The sequence below is a fragment of the Lagopus muta genome, chromosome 8 (assembly GCF_023343835.1).
Source record: "Lagopus muta isolate bLagMut1 chromosome 8, bLagMut1 primary, whole genome shotgun sequence".
NCBI classification, from domain to species: Eukaryota; Metazoa; Chordata; class Aves; order Galliformes; family Phasianidae; genus Lagopus; species Lagopus muta.
This window is the reverse complement of record NC_064440.1, coordinates 30,029,035-30,047,892: the sequence shown is the minus strand read 5'-3', so window position 1 is coordinate 30,047,892 and position 18,858 is coordinate 30,029,035. Positions and strand designations below refer to the sequence as shown.

The 18,858-nt window shown below is 37.7% G+C and overlaps 1 protein-coding gene across 13 annotated transcripts in view; it reads left to right on the top strand.

Annotated features, from left to right (window-relative positions):
- GULP1 (GULP PTB domain containing engulfment adaptor 1) overlaps window positions 1-18,858 on the top strand; it is a 273,935-nt gene that overhangs the window by 31,023 nt on the left and 224,054 nt on the right. The window contains exon 1 of one of the 13 annotated variants that reach the window (XR_007378708.1): window positions 16,133-16,198. The exons of 11 other annotated variants lie outside the window; for them this stretch is intronic. The gene's annotated coding sequence lies outside the window, so the exon portion shown is untranslated. Of the gene's footprint in view, window positions 1-16,132; window positions 16,199-18,858 lie in introns of those variants that run through there. One more of the 13 variants, XR_007378710.1, reaches the window with a different exon arrangement.

Sequence of the window (18,858 nt, the reverse complement as noted above, 5' to 3'; positions counted from 1 at the left end):
GTACAAGTATTTTGTAGCACAGAAGCTTCCAGGAGAGTAAGAGATTTGGACTTCAAGGAAGATGGTGTGGCTTTGTCAGAAGAACCTTTGGCAGAAGAAGCCACTGAGTATCTGACTAAGCTGCTAAGCGTGGCAAGATTTCATTTTTCTGATGTCTTCAGCCACCTTGACTAGGAGATGCTATTTGTAGGTTGACTGGACTGCTTACCATGAGGATTGCATGCAGAGTTCAGCCTGGTGGAGAGCTCTGCAAGGAAGGTCATGGTCAAGTCCAAGTCAGGGATAACTTGGTAAAGATATGGCTGTATCATGTGGCCAGCCCACAGCAGAGGAGTGGTGGATGGCTTTAGAATATTGCATGTAACAAATGTATCCCAAGAGGCAAAGGTACAGCCTTTAGCAAGACAAGATTATGGGAGATGACTGCTGTATTATGTAGGCAGTGCTCCCCAAATCAAGACGATGAATGAAACCATTCTGGTAAAAGGGTAGAAGAAAAACAGAAAAACCTCTTTTTCTTTGTATATAAAGAGGATTGAGAAAAGGCTGCAAAATGATATCCATCTTCCAAATAACTATGTTAAGTGTTCATCTACGTTATTCTTTTGTATGTACTGATATGTTGCATGGTTTCTGGCAACAACTACAACAGACACCGTTTAGTGCTGTATTTATCCTCTTGTAGTAGCAGGAGTATTAGCAAGAAAAATAATCTGCTCTCTTATCAGACTAATTACTGTTACCCTAACCTCATTAGATAACGTGGCTTAAATTTAGCACTTTACTCTCAGATTTAATCTCTTACCTGTCAGAGCAAAATTGCTCTGTTTCAGTGCTAAAGGTTCTCTATCCTTCGTGAAGTAAAGGGTGGGATTGGCTTTTTATTTTTGTAAAGAGAAGATTAGGAATTGTAATTTCAAGAGTATGTGAACACGTGAGTTTTATAGCCATAAATTTTTCATGAGCTCAAGTGTCCTGAGGAACTCAAGGACTTGGTTAGAAAGCCTGTACTGCTATATCAGGAAATCCAGTTATTACATGCATTTAACAGGATGCACATAACATATTCCCTATCCACTTACCCCCAAAGAATTCTATGCACTATAAAACACGAAATCTCAGGCTTAGTAACAATGACAACAAAGTAATAGTCCACTATTCCAGTTTAACATCTCCTTTAGAATTTCTTTAAAGGTTTAGGTAATAAAGTATCTAAATATTTGTATCTAAAATTGTCTGGGGCTAAACTGGAAGTGAAAATGTAATCAAGTGTTAATTCAAAGTGTAATACCTCTATATATGCAAAGTTATTTGGAACAGCAATTGTTTTGGTCCATCAGTTATACTTCCCCTTGCTATGCACTAAGGCTTTCGTAACAACTATGGAACAACTCCGTTGTCGTTTTCACAGTTGAAGGAGGAAAGTGTCTTGTACCAATTTTCTCTCTTAAAAGCCTCTTCTGAAAATGATCAGGGAATAGAGGGAGAGATGATGAAGCAATGGAGCACTGCTATAGCTATGAGGGCTTCACAAACCCTTATCCTGCTCTACCATTAGCAATATCCTTCTGTTCTTATAAGTAAGAAGCAGCCTGAAATTTGCAGTTACAATATGTTTGTTTCCATTTATGTAAAAGGTGTATGCGTCTTCTGTGAATTGCTTGGAAGGACTACATTAGAGTTTAGTATCATTGGGATGAAATTAATCTTGGCAGTTGCATCTGGGCAGGAAGCCTTATTTGAAGTCTCCTTGATGATATGCTTCATGCTATTTAGTTGCAAGATCCATGTGTTCTGCCAACAAATGTAGAGTTCATATTCCAATGTCTTTGTCTTAATTTTTTAGCAGAGATGTGATAGTGATTGTATGTTATAATGGTAGATTTTAATGATGGTAAATTTTTGTATGCAGATTCTGTGGCCACTTTATTTCTGATGTGTATGTTACGGTATATTTGCTAATGTTGGAAACTAGTGAATTAGAAATAAGTTTAAAGTGCTGTTCTTTTTTCCCCTTAAGATCCAGTTTCAGTCTCTGTCAACTTTATAGAAGAGGCGCTAAGTGAAACTGGTGAGCTACAGTAGATGGTACTGCTGACTGTACTGACATTCAGAAGGTATATGCTCGTGTTTGAGAAGTCTCAGCTGGGCCTGCAGTTCCTTAAACCACGTTCACTTGAGTGCTTTTTCTTTCTTTAGTGTCTTCCAGAAGCTAATAGTAACTTTTTCAGGCACATTCAGGCAACTGAGCTGTTCCTATGCTTCTGATTGTGTTAGAATTTATATGCACCAGCACAGGTTTGAGACCTTAAAAGTCGCCTGCATCTGAAGTCTTTGCTATCCAAGGAGCTGCAACATCAGTGAGTCAGAATTTCATGTGCCTCGTCAGTCTTGTCTGCTTGCAAGAAGTGAGGAATGATGTAGCATTGATAGGAAGAGAAGAAATATAAGCCATGGAGTATGTGATCCTCGCTTTGTCTGTATCTTAATAAAAAGTAATTCTAATGTACAACTTCAACCATGATGTCTGGCTGCAGACGAAGCTTTTGGGAAACTGTGGGGCTGTGGAAGAGGCATAAAAATGAGGGAAAGATTGACCTAGTGCTTATCAGAAACAGAATTGGGTAATGCCTTTTCTATGCTGGAAACGATTGGGTAGTAATGCATGCACTCATTTGCAGGAGGGCAGGTTCAGCAATCTACCACCAGCTGCAGTGTAAATCACTTCAAAGGCCCTGTGCATGTTTTCAGCTCTGAGGATGAGTAAATCTGTTGAACAAAATACTATTTGGGAATATCCCTGTAGCACTCTTTTGAAATACTGAAACTGAAACTAGAAGTTCTTGCTTTAGCTTTTAAGAGGTGGAAATTTTCACTTGGTGAAAGGTAGTGGTCTGTGATATGTGCAACAGGCAGTTTGGGTCCTTGAGTCTAGGGATGCTCTCACCTTCTGTCTTTGTTTTCTGGTATATTACTGACAGCTGCATATGGAACAGTCTCCCAAAGCCACTTAAACTGCTCACTTTTTGGCCATTGTTGAAGCTGCCGTTTTAGTGAACACCTTTAATAGGTAACTTCTCTTCAAGCTGTGCTTCTTGCTTTTGTCATTGTTCAAAATAAAATCTCCTGTGTTAGTGTTTGAGAAAAGAGACACCTTTTAAGATCATGATATGTAGAGATTCTTTTTTCTTTCTCCTATCCTGATAAGCCACATTAGGAGGAAAGCTAGACCTTTAACTTACTGATGTAGCTTTTTATTATTTACGGATTGGGGCTTCACCCGGAAACATATTGGTGTCTTCAACAGTGCATTGGGATAAACTTCTGATAGGGAGCTCTCTTGTTTGTTCTTAGCACTGTGTGTACTTCTCACACGTGGAATTGAAAACACATATTCTTTTGTACAGGACTTGGGAAATTCAGGAGATGGGGTACCTTACATTTTTTTTCTTAGTAAGTCTCTTTGTCTGTTTTGTTCCCCACTGTGTATTATGGTAAAAAGTTGATCTAAAAAGGTCAAGAGTGGTGTTGCTGGAGTATGGTTTGGCTTAAATGAGCAAGTTGTTTAATTTTTCTTTACATTTTACTTTGCTGTATGTTTGTGCACTGTATTTTTTGTTGTTGTTGTTTTGTTTTGTTTTCTTTAAGAGCTTGAAGCTCAGGGGCACCAAGTGGCTTCCTTCACTGGGGCAAAATAATCTGCTGGTGGGAGAGGCATTTGCAGATCCACCTCAAAACCTGACTGGTGCTGCACAAAGTCAGCTTGCATGAAGTCTCACAAAGAGCTGCAAGGAGCAAAGATAGCTAGCAAGGCCCCTCAGGGAAGCTAGAAGAGATGGGAAGCGCTCCATGTAGTTTATAGCTTCACAGACCTACTGCGTGAACTCTGCTAGCAGACGTCTTAGGAACAGTAATGTCTTTGTGCTGTCCTGTTCACATAGTGATTTCCTTCCTTGTTGGGGAAGAGCACGAGAATCAAGTAACACTCAGTACGCCTCTTACTGCTCTGCAATTCAAGGTCTTATTGGACCAAAAATGATTTCTTAGGATAAGTCAATGGTTATTTGATGTCTGTAGGTTTGTCCAAACACTTTTTAAGTACTTGAAAGTTTTGAGCATGCAGAAGGCATAAGTTTTTATCAGTGTCCAAGTTAGAAACTTTGTATGTGTACATATTGTATGCACAAGGGAAATTTTTATTAGAAGGCTATAGTTGCCTAACAGCTGTACTGAGCTGTTTCTTTCAGTGTGTGGATTTAAATTGATTACTTAAATGGTTTTGGGGATATTTTGCTTATTTCTCAGGAGTCAACTACCTGATTAGTGGACATCTGTTCAATATTTTAGCATGGCAGTTAAAATAATTAGTTGTTATATGATGCTAAAATATGTTTCTATTAGAAATCACTGATGGAGGGGAGAGATGAGGTACTGCGATTCTAGTAGTCATGTGCACTGTATTCAGTGTTTTGTTGCCTCCAGAGCTATGACAGCTTTCTGCAGGATTACTTCTGAAAGCACTTCTCAAGAGGAAATTAGGCACAACAGTGTGAAATAATTGTAATTCCACTGAATATGAAATATAGAGAATAACTGAATCTTGAGAGCATGGAGGTGTTGTAGGAATCATTCCATTTCATTAAAAATCAGAGCAGTGGTACATTCCCATTCTGTGCACTTTAAAATATGAACAGCTGTATTATTTTATCAAAGATGCACAATCTGTTTCTAATAGAATGCTGTGATAGGCATGTAATATGTTATAGAATTGGCTCATGAACTTTGATTTTTTTTTTAATTATTTTTTTAAATAAAAAGTTGCAATAATCAACGTTTGTGCCTATCAGTCTTACGTAAACATGAGTCTTAACTGGACCTCCCTGTCTTCAGAGGATTTACTAATAGTTATTTGGGAATGTCGTACCTTAGTTGGCTTTTGGAAGATTATGGCTCCGTGAAAGATTTACTATTTGATTTGCTCTTTGGATAAAATTCAGTTATCCCTCCAAAATGATAGCATTGTAAGAAGGTGTGGAGTGGTGGTGCTATAGGTAGAATTTCTCATTTGTACAGGGAGATATTTTGCAAGAAAGATGGAGGAGTGAAATAAGTTTGTGATATTTATATATGAGCGAAGAAATACTAGAACTTTAGTTAGGAAACGGGTTACAAAAAACCCAACCAGTTGTAGCAAATGCCAAGATTAGACACCATGTTGCTCTTCTTGATTCATCTTTCACAGCTGATGTACACATTAGTAGCAGCTGTGGAGAAGGGGGGGGCTGCATAGCTCAGGCAGTATGCAAAAGGAGCTAGCTAGAATCCTTTGTCTTACAGTTTTTACTCAGAGGGGTTGTATTGAATGAGACAACTTCATCTATAATGCAGTCAGAATGTCTCAAAAGCTTACTTTTATACCCTGTTTTCTATACTCTTCATTTCCCAGTTCAATTCAGTACATTGCCTGTTTGTTTGAGCTATTACCGCTAAAGTTGAATTTTCACAGTAGCAGTTCTGACATGGCTGTCTTTTGTGTGATCACAAACTTGCTGTTTCTTGCAATAAATCTCTCGTTCAAATATCCTCACAGTTTAGTTTATAGTTTCCACAAAGAATATCCTGCTTCAGTATGATAATTTATGATAACAGTATAAATCTGATACACAAGGGTGTCCTTGCGATTCTGGTTTGTTTGCAGATTTGCCTTCAGAAAACCCATTTTGACACATACTTGGTGATGTCTTAAGCTGTGGTAAGTTCTTTCTTAGACAGATATAGCAAATGAGAATTACTTTTCAAATGAAGATATAACTAGTAACATGCTTGTGTTAATCAACCGAAGTTTTGTTAATAATCATATGTTAATAATAATGTCTGTTTGACTTAGGAGTTAGATTCAAATTATACTTTTCTTGAGAAAGAGGCTCTCATTAGCTTTTCTCCAAGCCCTAGCTACCTGTCAGGGAAGTTCAGCTTTTAACCAGGTGCTTTAATAACTTCAGATGATGTCCAAGACACTTCCTGCTCAAGGAAATTGCTAATCTGAGGAGCTTTTGAGTGCTTTGTGCTTCATTTCACCTTGCTGAGATAAATCCAAGTGTCTTTTTGTTATCCCAGCAGTCATGCTCAGGGTGGATGCTCCACTTGGAGTACTGTAGAATGTGCAGAAATAGCTTTGCTGTTGCTCTGGTAATAAGAGGTTGGGTATGAGCGCGTGTGGGAGTTTTAAGAGCGAATGAAGTGTTTTATTGCACAATAGAAAATAAGCTGATGAAGTGAGGGTAGGCTATCCTACCTTCATTTTTGATTCCTTTATTGTTATCTTTTATGTCTTTTTATCAACTCTTGAGGAGTTTGCAATTAATTTCCTGCTGTGTTACCTTGTAATGAACTGGGGGATGTTTGACTTGGCTCAGAAGCCAATAACATGAGTAAAATAAGTGATAATTCTGCAGTGAGGCTTTGAAGTTAATTTGGCTGGAGACTTTGATATTGTGAAATACAGATTACGTGATTTTGTAGAGAACTGAACACAGCCATGGAGAACAGAGCTTAGACAAATTCCTAGAGTTGTTAGAAGGAGCTTGATCTATGTCAGGAGAAATTCATCTCCTTTGAGTTGGCTCCCCTGTTTTCTTCTTACAGCTAGGTTTGGATGGATGGGGCTTTGCTGTGTCCATGTCTAACAGCGAAGTTACATCTCATCATCAGCCATCCCACCCTGTTCTGTGGAAACTCTCAGCAGAGATTTTTTACTTGAGATGGATTTACTAGAGGAGCTGGATTTGAGGGATTAAAACTAGTGTCTGAACAGAGGAGCTCTGTCTACCTATTGGTTTGAAGTATTTTACTGTGTGTTTTATGTTTTGTTTCTACCAAAAAGAAAGCTTATTTCTCACTCGGAAATTGTGCTTAAGGTCATTACACATGTACATAAACATCATTCAGACATAAGTCACTATAATGGAACATAAGTTGCAGTGAAAGTGAATGCCGTATTGGCTTAATAAAATTCACAAGTCAGTAGCAAGACTGTTCTGTAGTACAACCTGAATTTTACTCACACCGCTATTTTATTTTGTATGGCAATATTTCAGTGTGCCTTTGGATGCAAAAAGCAATGCATGCCGTATATCACATCTAGCAGCAGCAGGGAGAAAAGCAAAATGGAGGTGTCCAATGAGTCCAGCAGGCTCTTAGCCTCTGTAACGCTCAGCAAGGAAGCAAATGACTACAGGCTTGAACTTAACTGTGTTTGAAGCAAACATACCTGTAATGCACCATGAAGGAAGCATGTCCCTGTCTTGTTTTTTTTTTCTCTTGCTAATTACAAATGTTGAATAATCACAAAGATTAGTAAATGAAAGAATGCCTTGTAGGTTTTTTGTGTGGTTTGGAAAAGGATTGGTTCAAACTCTAACCTGGCAAGAAGGTACCGATAGACTGAAGTTATATTATTATCAAAATTATTGTTTCAAACACCATGGAGAAGTAATGTGTGTTTTGAAAATAAAAAGGCTGTTTGTTCATTTGGCCAAGAGTAGATATGGACAGAGTTGTTCCAATGGAATTATGTTGCAAGATCGTCTAGAAGCGATATCTTCCCTTATTCAGTCAAGTGCTTGCCAAGCATGACATCACCAATGCTCCATCATGCGATATAATATGATAATGAACTTGTGTTTAACTGGAATAGATAGCTATTGCTGTCCAACTCTAACAATAGCAGTTTGTGGCAGAGCACAAATTGCAACATATTTGTAGCTGTCATATTCACAAACTGTAGATAACTGCAGGAATCAATGGCTTGTTGTCAGACTATGCCAGTTCTGGTTTGTGGCATCTCAACAGAGAGAGGTTTTAATCAAGAAAGCAATGGAGGCAATAATTCAGTATGCATAGGAGCTTTGCAGAACTGTATTTTAATCTTTGTTCCTCTGAATGTTGGTACACACGCCACAGAATATATAGAATATTAGAAGTTTGTTATAATGAGTATTGTGCTTCATATATATGTGTGTATGTATGTGTATATATATTTAAATTAAAAAAACCATATGTCCACACCTTAATACCCTTTCCTGATGAGAAATACTCTTAGTTCATTGAGAAATCCATCTTAAATACTTTAAAGAGATTGTTTTACTTGCTTCTGGCTAAAGGAGTTTTTCCATTGTGAACATAGCTATGCAGTAGCTTTATTCTAGATTAGAGCGTGCCAACAAATCACCGATTGTCTCAATATGCAGTCTAGTTTAGAAACTGAGAATTAAATGTACTGTTGTAGTTTGGCAATTTGATTTTTTTTATTATTACTGTCTGGATAAAGTATACTTAACTAGATTTAAAATACATCTGAAGATTGAGATTTCATTTTCTATCAGGTAGGTAACCTGCTGCTTAAGAACCATTTATCTAAATGTTTTATCATGCCAACTGGTTGTCAACACCCGTGTCAAAAAATAGTGGTATTTTATCTTAAAGGAAAGGGAATATCTGTGGCCAAGGCAATCTGGAATAACGCCAAGGAAGTTGTCAGGGATGCAGAAAAAAAACCGTTTCATTTGTAGTGCTTCCAGCACTGTGCTCTACACCTTCTTGCTTTCCCTTTTGTTGGTTTGCTGTGTTTGTTTTTCTTTTCTGGATCATTTTTGAGGTGGGTAACGAAACATCCAGCATCAGGCTTGCTGGTGATTCTGACATGTTACTATGTCTTGCATCAACCAAACCAATTTTCTTTAATGTGGGGGCAGTCTTCTGTACGATGTGGTGCTGCAGTGTTTGTATAATCATAGCAGTCGCAGCAAATCTCATGGTGTTTGTAGCTTGTATTGTTTCTGTTCACAAGTACAGTCATAGCTCATGTCATGCCATTAGATGGATGCTCCAAGCCTAGAGTTAAGGATAAAATAGATTCAGTCAACAGCAGATTAATATTGTTTCCAACTTAAGTACTGTAGTCAAGGAGGATCTTTGAAAGGTGTCATCGTAGTAGAGAAGTACAACCCAGAAGAGACTTAAAATCATTGGAATCTAATTTGCAGGACAGTCTGAAATTTTGACTTTGACAAATTATCACTATTTGTTTATACCTTGCTTACAAGTAATATGCTGCGCAACATCTGGAGGGCTACATATGTTTTAAAGGTGTCATTGTAACCGCAGGATGTAATCATATTCATTTTTTTTTCTTTGAACAGGGCTATATGTATTTTAGTAGCAGTGACTCTAACTTCCATATTTACTTCTTGAGTAAACAACTGACAGGTATTTGTGTGCAGATGGCAGAGACTCATCTCTGAACCCTGCCAGTCCTTAGCAGTTGGCTGTCACCGTATGAAATCCTCCAGCTTCAACACTGAAGGCATTTTTCATAAACAGCCCAGAATGACATTGAATCAATAGATGTTGACGTGACTTTTATTCATAGAAGCATCAATTAAAGTAACGCTATCTGATGTAAGGTCAAATAGGAATTTTATCTTTTTGATTATTTTATCATGCGACGTTTTCTGTTATGGAAGCGATGTCAGTGTCAGCTGCTCCAGATTTGTTTGTGTATCACTATGTGGCCATTCTATACATGACAATGAAAGAGAGCAATGAATTGCTTGGGATCGTGTGTTGTGTGATTTGCAGCTCCTAACTTGATTTTGTTTCTTGTTTGAAAACACGCAGATTGTTTTTCTTTTCCTAAACCTAGAAGTGAAGAATTGAACTAACTTAGATTATGATGTTCAGTGCATCTATTTACTACATTTCTGTCTGGATACAGAGAAAATATATTTTATTATTGGAAAGTAACGTGGCTATTTGGAAAATCACTCGGGCTACAGTACTCGTGTTGGCAGTTTTATTTTCCAACCATAACAGTTCTGTTTCCTTTTTATACCCGTTTGTGCAGGGATTAAATTATCACAAATCATGTTTTTTAGGGGCTATGTTGCTCAAGTAATTCAGTTTTATGTACTCATGGGCTGTGTGGATTTAGGCGAGCTCTCTTCTGTAACATAGCTTTATTTGAATAGTTTACCATAAGTCACAAATCTAATCAAACTCTATCACTGGGTAAAACAATTCTTTTTTTTTTTTCTTTGAAACTGGCTCCAAATGAGTAACTTGGCTGAGTTTAAATCACAATTGATATCCGAACAGGAATGTAAAGCAATACCAAAAAATAAAACCAAACAGAAAAGTACTTGCTTCCTTCCTTAAATCACTTTAAGGCGAGCAGATAACAGATTTTAAGAGAAGACTTAGAATGCTAAGTTTGCTTTTATGCTTAAGGGACTGATGAGTGGATGCAAAGAACTTGCACTGAGAAGTCACTGCATTCACCCTGGCTCTGGGGGTGTCACAGCTTGAAGCAGTGATTCAGTACCTGGTGGGTAGGCTGGGCCAACCCAGGGGAGCTCAGATGCATGCAGTTCATCTGAGTGATCAGAAGGGGTGGAGCCAGGATGCACCCCTTACCAGATGTTATTTAAGGGTTGGCAGTGGAAGCAAGCACACATCTGTAGATATCCCTGTGTACCTGAGGCTTTCCAAAGATAAGCACATTCTTTCCTTTGTTTCTGCACCTACTGCTGTTGCATTTGAGCAAATCCTTACTTGCTGCAGCCTAGGACCTTGCTACTTTGCTATCATTGTGTTACAGGGAATGAGATGTACATCCCCATCTCCGGTTTCTTGGCTGCTTTGCATTTTGCCAGTTTAAACGATAAAGCTGTTACAAGTCTGAGAGCAAAGTTTAATGCATCCTGAAAAGTATGGACTGAATCTGTGTGGTTTAGCTCTCAGCCTCAAACTTGAACAAAATCAACAAAACAACCTTTGACAGCATACACTGCTGTCTAAGAACTGTGGTGGTGAATATAGGGCTGCCTCTGGTGTGCAGATGTTTTGATAACATGCAAGTCTCATGTAGAAGCGAAGATAGGATATGATGAAACTTTTGTGGTTATTTGATTTATGTATTCTGATTTGGACTTCAGTCAAGCCTAAAACCCACAGCCTTTCCAGGAGCAAATAATTGGTGTGATTCACTGATAAGTGTGATTATCTGCTCCTGAATCTTACTCCAGCCTTATTTTTTTGGTTTGTGTGTCAGCTTAGCAAATTGGGAAAGTCTTTTCTGATGTTCCTCACTCCGCTTTCAGCTTTGCTTACTTCACGTACTATTTTTAAAATGGTCCTCTTCCAAAGATCAAGGATGTAATTCCCAAAGCAAATGGGGGTGGGGAAACCAACTTAGTACAGGTAGCTGCAATAGGACACTGCTCTCACTTTTTTGCGGTACGATTTAGCTTTGCATGTTCTCCATCTTCTCCATCTCTAGCTCTGGTCCCAGTAGTGTATCTATCTTTGGACTATACTTATTACTATAGTCTCTTATCCAGAGTACACTCTGAACTCTAGCATTGTACAACTAAGGTGTTTTCTTCTGTTTTGTTTTGTGGTTTTTTTTTGTTTGGATCTCTTTGTGTTAGTGAAGATGGTGAGGTTTCAGAGATACTTGTAGGCCTGCTACAGGTCTGGCAGCTTATGAGAGAGCCAGCAATAACAACGAGTAAATTCTTCACTACTTAGGGTTACTGTGTAAACCTTTCTTAAATGAAGGAATACAGCACAATACAGAACAGCTCCAGCGAGCAAAGCTGCTTTTGAATGCAGTGGGACTTCTGCTGTCTAGGAATGAACTCAGAATTGGAATCTTCACCCACGTGAGCCTGCAGAAAACCTTATGCAATGATCTTATGGTTTTTATGTTGTTTACAGCGATTTAGTGATTTGTTACAGTGATTTAGTATGCTGGCTTAAGAGTTTTATTTTCATCACTGTGATCTGATAAAAACTATTTAATCTCATAGGTGTTTTGGAACTAACGTGGGTACAGATCAGAAAAGTCTTTGTACAGTATTCATGTTAACTGAAATATTCTGGCAGCTGAGCGTTTTGATTTGGATTTTTTCTTTGATGCATTAAATAACAAAGGATTTCTTCTTTTTTTTTTTTTTTTTTTTTTTTTTTTTGCATTTTCTGGCAGAATTTAAATATTAGCTGGTCAGTGAGGTTTTTCTTTTATTCCAGGGCACGTCTGAAGATTTAATGCTTTTTTTTAACTGCACCATGACAGGCTTTTTCTACTTGTTTGTAGACTTTGTTATATCTCAAAGTTCATGTGAGAATGAGGATTTTGTACATGTATGAAGACTGGCAGGGGGGTGAAGCTTGTGTGAACTCTTATGTAATATGCTCTGGGTTGGTATTTATAAGGCAAAGGGCTGGGTATTATTTTTCACAGTAGAACTGTCTGGAGTTCTTACCTGACTACTCTGATGCAGTTTTTTATAACTGTTTTGAACATTAAAATTAATAGATGAGATGTAGCCATTAAAGATTTGCATTCACACATGGTTCTTTCCATTCACATAGCAAAAAAAAATGTTAATTTCTGCCAGCTTCCCATCTTTAAGTTGTTCTCCAAAACAATTTTTGCTTACCAATACTTCCAAGCTTCTGCGCATCTTTAAGCTTTTTCCACCAATCTTCTTACTCATTTAGCTGTGTGCTCATGCTGTTTCCATGCCACAGGTCAGCAGCTGGGGCGCAGTTAGGTGACATTTAATGGTCTGATAAGAAATGAGCACAGGACTGCATCTTAACTCTTGATTCACCGACCTGTCAGATGTTCACAATTCTGTTCTTTCATGGCAATGTGGAAGTTGCTGCGTTTTCTACTTTTTTTTTTTAAGGATGCTAACAACAATTAAAAAAAAAAAAAAAAGGATAACAACAGTGTTATAAAGCAAAACATGTCATGTATTGTCTGAAAGTAAAATGGGTTCATGGACTGCTGCCATTGTGGCAGGTAGATTGCCCCAAGTCACAGCAGTGAAGGCTGCAGTGTGAGTGCCACCTGGCTTGTCTGTACTAAGCCCTGTAACTCTGGGTTACCAGATGGCTCATTAAGTATTCTCACATTAATGTGTTGAAACAATTCATGCCTGCCCTTAGCTGGACCTGCTGTCCATCAGGAAGCCATAGCATCACTAAGATTTCAGACATACAGCATTTCTTCAAATTCAAGCTTTTGGGAATTTTCTGCAGCCCTAAGGAGATTTTTCCTTGTCAGGTTCTAACTATTATTTGGGCATAAATTAAACAATAGGAATAAAATAGTTGTGATAGGGCTGTATATATTCCTCATTTCTCTAATCTTAGAGATCTTCAAAATATCCCTGCAATAAATTTCTCTCCTACAGAGGATTTAAGCTGTATTCTACTTTGATGTTTCTCTCTTGCCTTAGAAGGCCTGCATCTTCAGTTTCATCCTTGCAAATACATTCTTATTATATCTACATGGCCTAATTTAAAGTGTAAGACGTGAATTTGTATTATCGAGGAATTTACTTAATCCCTTATGATGGCTTTTTTCCTTATCTTTTCCTTATGTGATGTTTGGGCTGTAAGAAGTCAGAACTTTCCTTCAGAGAAGTATCCTAATGTTCTGCTCCCTGAATTAACCTTAAAAGAAGAATTTCTCTTAATGAAAAAAAAATATATATATATATATATATATATTTACTAATTGGTTTGCTCATTTTTACTTTTGAGAACTCTAATCACCACATCAAAGTTATAAATGCTTCCTACTCCTCTTCCTGTGACTATATAGGTTGTTTAGACAGCCATCAGACTTGGGAAGATGTTTTTTATCTATTTGAATGTGGTTGTTGTTATCACATGTGTGTTCTAGATGGTGCCTCCTCCTCTAGTATGCTGTATGTCACTATTGGGTGGCACTGCTGTAACACTTGAACCACATGGTTGCTTCACTCTTTCCAGTACTTGAGCTTTGCTTTCTTTATGTTCTATGACAAAATGTAGACTTGATTTTGGGCCTCTGTGCCCACAGATAAAATGGGATTTTTTCCTTCAATTTCTGAAGAATGAAGTTGAAATAACAGGGAACCCTTTGTTCTGAGATGATATCAAGCATAATGTGTCTTGCACAGATTTGACCTTGACTAAAATGCTGCCTTGAAGAATTGATTTTTGCTTCCATCAGGCTTTAATTACAAAGACCTTCTCTCATTGGGAAGTAGAGTTGAAAATGGAATACCCAAGAACAGCTTATACCATGTAGTAGGACTTGTGTGATTTGCACTGTAATCTATCAGTGGAGTTTGTGTGCTTCCTTTCAGTGCATTATATGACTTTGTGTGACTGTTGAGTTTTTTTGACATACGCAAGTGAAAATCTTCCTTACCACTTCTGTATTTAGTGCACTTGAAAATATATTTAATGATATCAAGATCTGTAAATGGGGCGGGGTATTGCTGCTCAAGGTCACAGATGCTATTTGCCCAACTATATCAAGCTCGAGAAATGCTGCCACGCTCCACAACTGATTTCTGGCCTCTATACAAGAACGCAGCACAACAAAAAGCCTTCCTCTGATAATTCCAGTACATGAACTTCTCTGCATGTTTTCTGTGTCTTTAGTAGAGCTTGTGCTGCTTCTCACAACCAAGTCCTTCAATTAAGAGTTGCCCTGTAAGTCTAATTCTTGAAAGGTTGTTACCCTAACTGTGAATGGTGCAACAGGAATGAGTTGTCCTGAATAACAACTTTCTGGAATGTGGCTATGTGAGTGGCTTCAGGCATGACAGGGTTCTGTAAGTAAATACAAAACAAAAAAACCATTTCTACTTGTCCCTTCTAATCCAGTCTTGAGTGCTGCACAAGTGAGATTTGTTTTCCAGAGTCCCCCAGCCTTTTCTCTTGTCCTGCTTTTACTGCAGAAAGTCAAGTTTAAGCAGCGCTGCTGTTCAGTTACCCTCCTATTCCTATTTTCTTCTGTGTTTAAAGTGATTTTTTTTTTTTAAATAAGTAGGCTTTGACTCCTTAGAGTGAAACGTCAAAGTAAGTATGAATGACAAATATCTATTTCAGACTCTGTTAGATGGGTTTATGAGGGAGTAGAAGGAAAAACATTAGAGTGGATGCTGTCTTTAAAACCTGATTTTGTAGATGGGAGCAGATTGCTAAGATCTTCTCTTGTCTCCAGGGATATAGGAAGTGCTCAGCTGTAGGGGCTCATAGACAACTAAGACATCGTTTGTGGCGTGGATTAATGATTTTTCCCCTGTCTCAAATCTCAAACCCTCAAGTAGTTCGTATTTGGAATAGAAACCAAATACGTTGGTGCGAAAGATGGAGATAGTAATTTTCTTGTTTAAATTCAAGAAACAGAGTATCAGTGTGAGGGGGTTAGCATTTGCTTACAGAGTTTGGTACTGTCATGACAATCAAATGGCACCAGGACTCAGTTTACGTGAAGCCAAGGGAAAAGTCTTTGTGTGTTGAACTTCTATGACATACTCTGACACAAATAACCTTCAGTATTTATTTCTTTAGTTTTCCTACAAAGGCATTGTAGAAGCAAATATTGAGCATGATGTATTGTGTAATTAATAATACTGACACGTATTTTGTTTGGCAAAGTAACAAGGTAGTGAAATTGCAATGCTGTGGTGCAGTATACAGTCTGTTAGAAAGTGTTTCTGATATGTTGGCACTCAACTTTTGTTCTATTACTAGACTATATCATTAGTCTGGCACATTTGGGGTATGTTTTGGACTTAGCAGGTTACAGGAAAATCTGGAAAGACAGAATGCATTCTTGTTAATTATAGAAAGAAAAATAGCCTGTAGCAAATAAGAATCATTTTCAGACAGTTCATTTGAGTTTTTTTGCAAGCGTTACTTTTTAGCTGTTTTTTAAATAGAGGTTTATAGAGGAAAAAAATGAGGAGATAAACTGATGTTTTTTAATTTTCTGCTGGGTTGGTGATTAAAAAACAGTAATGAATGTGTGTTATACTCAGTACAAATCAGCAGGTCTGAAGGACTTGCTGGAGTGTTTGAGGATGTGGTCAAGAACTTGCTGAACCATTTGTAATTATTTTAAAGTAGATAGGAAACTGAGGATACCAGCAACTTGTGAAAATAAATTACTTGGAGTATTAATATGCAAAGATAATGTTTTGTCCAGTAGGTATGGCTTTTGTACCTACCAACACAAATAGAATATGTTCTTTGTACAGGTCAGGAAGCCTTTTTGGCTATGTTGCTGTTCCTCTGCTTTACTGGGAATGTGAAATGAACAGTAAGTCCTTAATTTAAAGCTGAGGTAAGATCTGGACTTGAACTATCGCCTGCCTTGCTTTCAGGAGAAACACTCTGAGGTTCAAGTGAAATACAAGATTAACTTTCTCACAGTAAACATCTCAAAATCTCACTTTTATAAACATGAAGTGCATATCTGTTTGTACAAGCTTGTAGCCATAAATATATAGATATTATTCAGACAGTTGTTCAGAATGAATGAAAGTATGAAGGGGAGAAGTAGGAAGAAAGCCATGTCACCCTTGTAACAGTTGAATTACTGAACCTGAATAGGTCTTAAAGACTCTTGGGTAGAGATAAGTTTACCATCATCATCAAGTAGCTGAAATGCTGAGAAGACTGAAAATGTAGAAGTGAAAATTATTTAAGAACACTATTTACTATTTGCACAAATTATTTGCTGTATGTTTTCCTTTTATCCAGAGACACTTCTGAGATGTCATCTGAGGTAATGGTGCTGAACATGAGGCATGGTGCTCCCTTGGGAAGCAGAGGATATGGCCTAGAACAGTTATCTGGTTTCACACTGTATTTTTGTGTCTCTTGAGATTTGTTACCTCCAAAGTATGAGAAGTGGTAGTGGGATACTAAGCATTGTAAACTGACATAAATTGCTGTAGCTGGTGGTACCGAGTGACAAAACACAGTAAGGTCTTTTCTGCCTTAGCAGTTGCTGACACTGCCCTTGAAGAAAGTGTTAGCTGAGAAAAAGTCATGAGTGAAAATGGATAATGCTATACTCTTGTGTCATACTCTGAGAGACAATTTTATTGTTAATTTTAATTGCATTATTTATTCATTATTGCAGGGTATTGATCATGTGTAATACTTTGATTTGGCTTTGTGCCAGAGATGGAAGGCCTTGTTTTCTACAATTTGTGAGCCCTAGATGTGAGAGCTCTGTTCTTGAGAACAATGAAATGAAACACAATGATGGATCTCATCAGAGGATATTGTCAAATAGGAGGCATTGGCACCTGGTCTGGTTTTACTTGACATCTTTGCCTTAGGAAAAAGGCAAAGAAGTTAATTGGATTGATTTCATTGAAAAAGAGTTTAGAACTAATGGGAAAATGCTGGCAATGAAGTCAGTGAAGGAAGGCGTTATATGATGAGGAGTGTTTACTTCTTAAATAAGAAATAAAGTATGGCCAGGAAATAAGTATGGAAGTGAAAATGACAGGAATCTATATTTCTACAAAAAGACTTACATAAAGGCAGCAATAAACAGAGCAGTGAAGGTAAATTCTGCATGGGGTATACAAAGTCACTAAGTCATTTCATGGATCGGGAAGTAGTAATCCCTTGCTGGTTAGGTACAAGTTCTGTGTCTTGGTAACTCCATACCTGAATGTTCTTATCAGATCCATGAGGATTGAGAGGAGTAGTGTGATTCAATATTTCTAAGTGAATCATTCAAAATTTCAAGATTTAAATTTGTAGGGCTGCTTGAAAAGTTTAGTAGGGCTTGTAAGAGTGTTTTAAAACCTTCTGTTTTACCTGTATCCTAAAACTAAGAACACTGTCGTGTTCTTAGTCACGTGTCGTGTCGTGTCAGACTGCTTACTTAGGAGAGTATTACATTTACATTTCTGTAAATTAATATGCATGCTTTTGAAATGATAGTTGAGAGGTCCTGATTTCTTTTAAAGCTCGTGGAATTCAAATTAGACTTTTCTTATACTTCTCTGTTTGAAGTACTTTGAACAAAGCCGAAAGGCTACGTTAATGGACTGTGTTGCTTACACAACATGTTCATGTCGATTTTCACTATTAAGCAATACCTCTGGCATGGTCAGCCTTAGAGTATGGCAGCTCCAAGCTGTTGACTCAGAGCTCTGGCCAAGTTACTATGTGTAAGTAACCATGTTGCTGAGAGGGTTATGCCTGTTGGCATGAATACTAAAAATCAATTTTTCTTATCCTGCTTTTTTGGTTTTTTTTTTTTTTCCATTTTTTTTCTTTTGATGTCCCTCATTTCTCCACACGTGAAAACTTGGTGCTTAGATTGGAAGTACTGCTGAAATCTCCCTGCTTCTTTTTAGCACAGAGAGGAAAGCTGCTCTGGATAAAGGAAAGGCAGCAGCTGTGAAGTTCTTATTGATTTATTGGAAAAAATGCAAAACCCAGGAACTTAACAATGATGAATGAGGGTTATTTATGGACGTGGCCGTGATATACTTGTCTAAAACATAAAATAATGAAGCCGAATGTTTTAAGTGTGTGTAGGGAACAAGGAGCATTTGGACAAGTGAATTTTCTGTTTAGCTCAGTTAAATGAAGGTAAGGTAAAAGTTGGCAGCATGTTCTTTAGTCTGATGTGAGACTAAACATATCATTTGTATATAAATCCAGAAATCCATTGAAAGTAATTCTGAGAAAGTGTGGTACTAAAAGACAGCTTCAGCTGAGTCAGCCTGATGCTGCTGGCTTTCCAGAGTGTGTGCTTAACCTAGCACCACCAGGCTGGTTCCTGCCCTGTTACTACAGCCTCCTAAAAATGCTCCCTCCATTTCATGACTTCTCAAAACCTATTTGCTAGTTTGTGTTTCTCATTGACCTCCCTCATGCGTCTTGATGTCCATGACATTAGGTGTATGTAAATACTATCTGCTTTTCAGTGATAATCTCTTTGGATTCGGAATTATTTTCACGACATCTTCA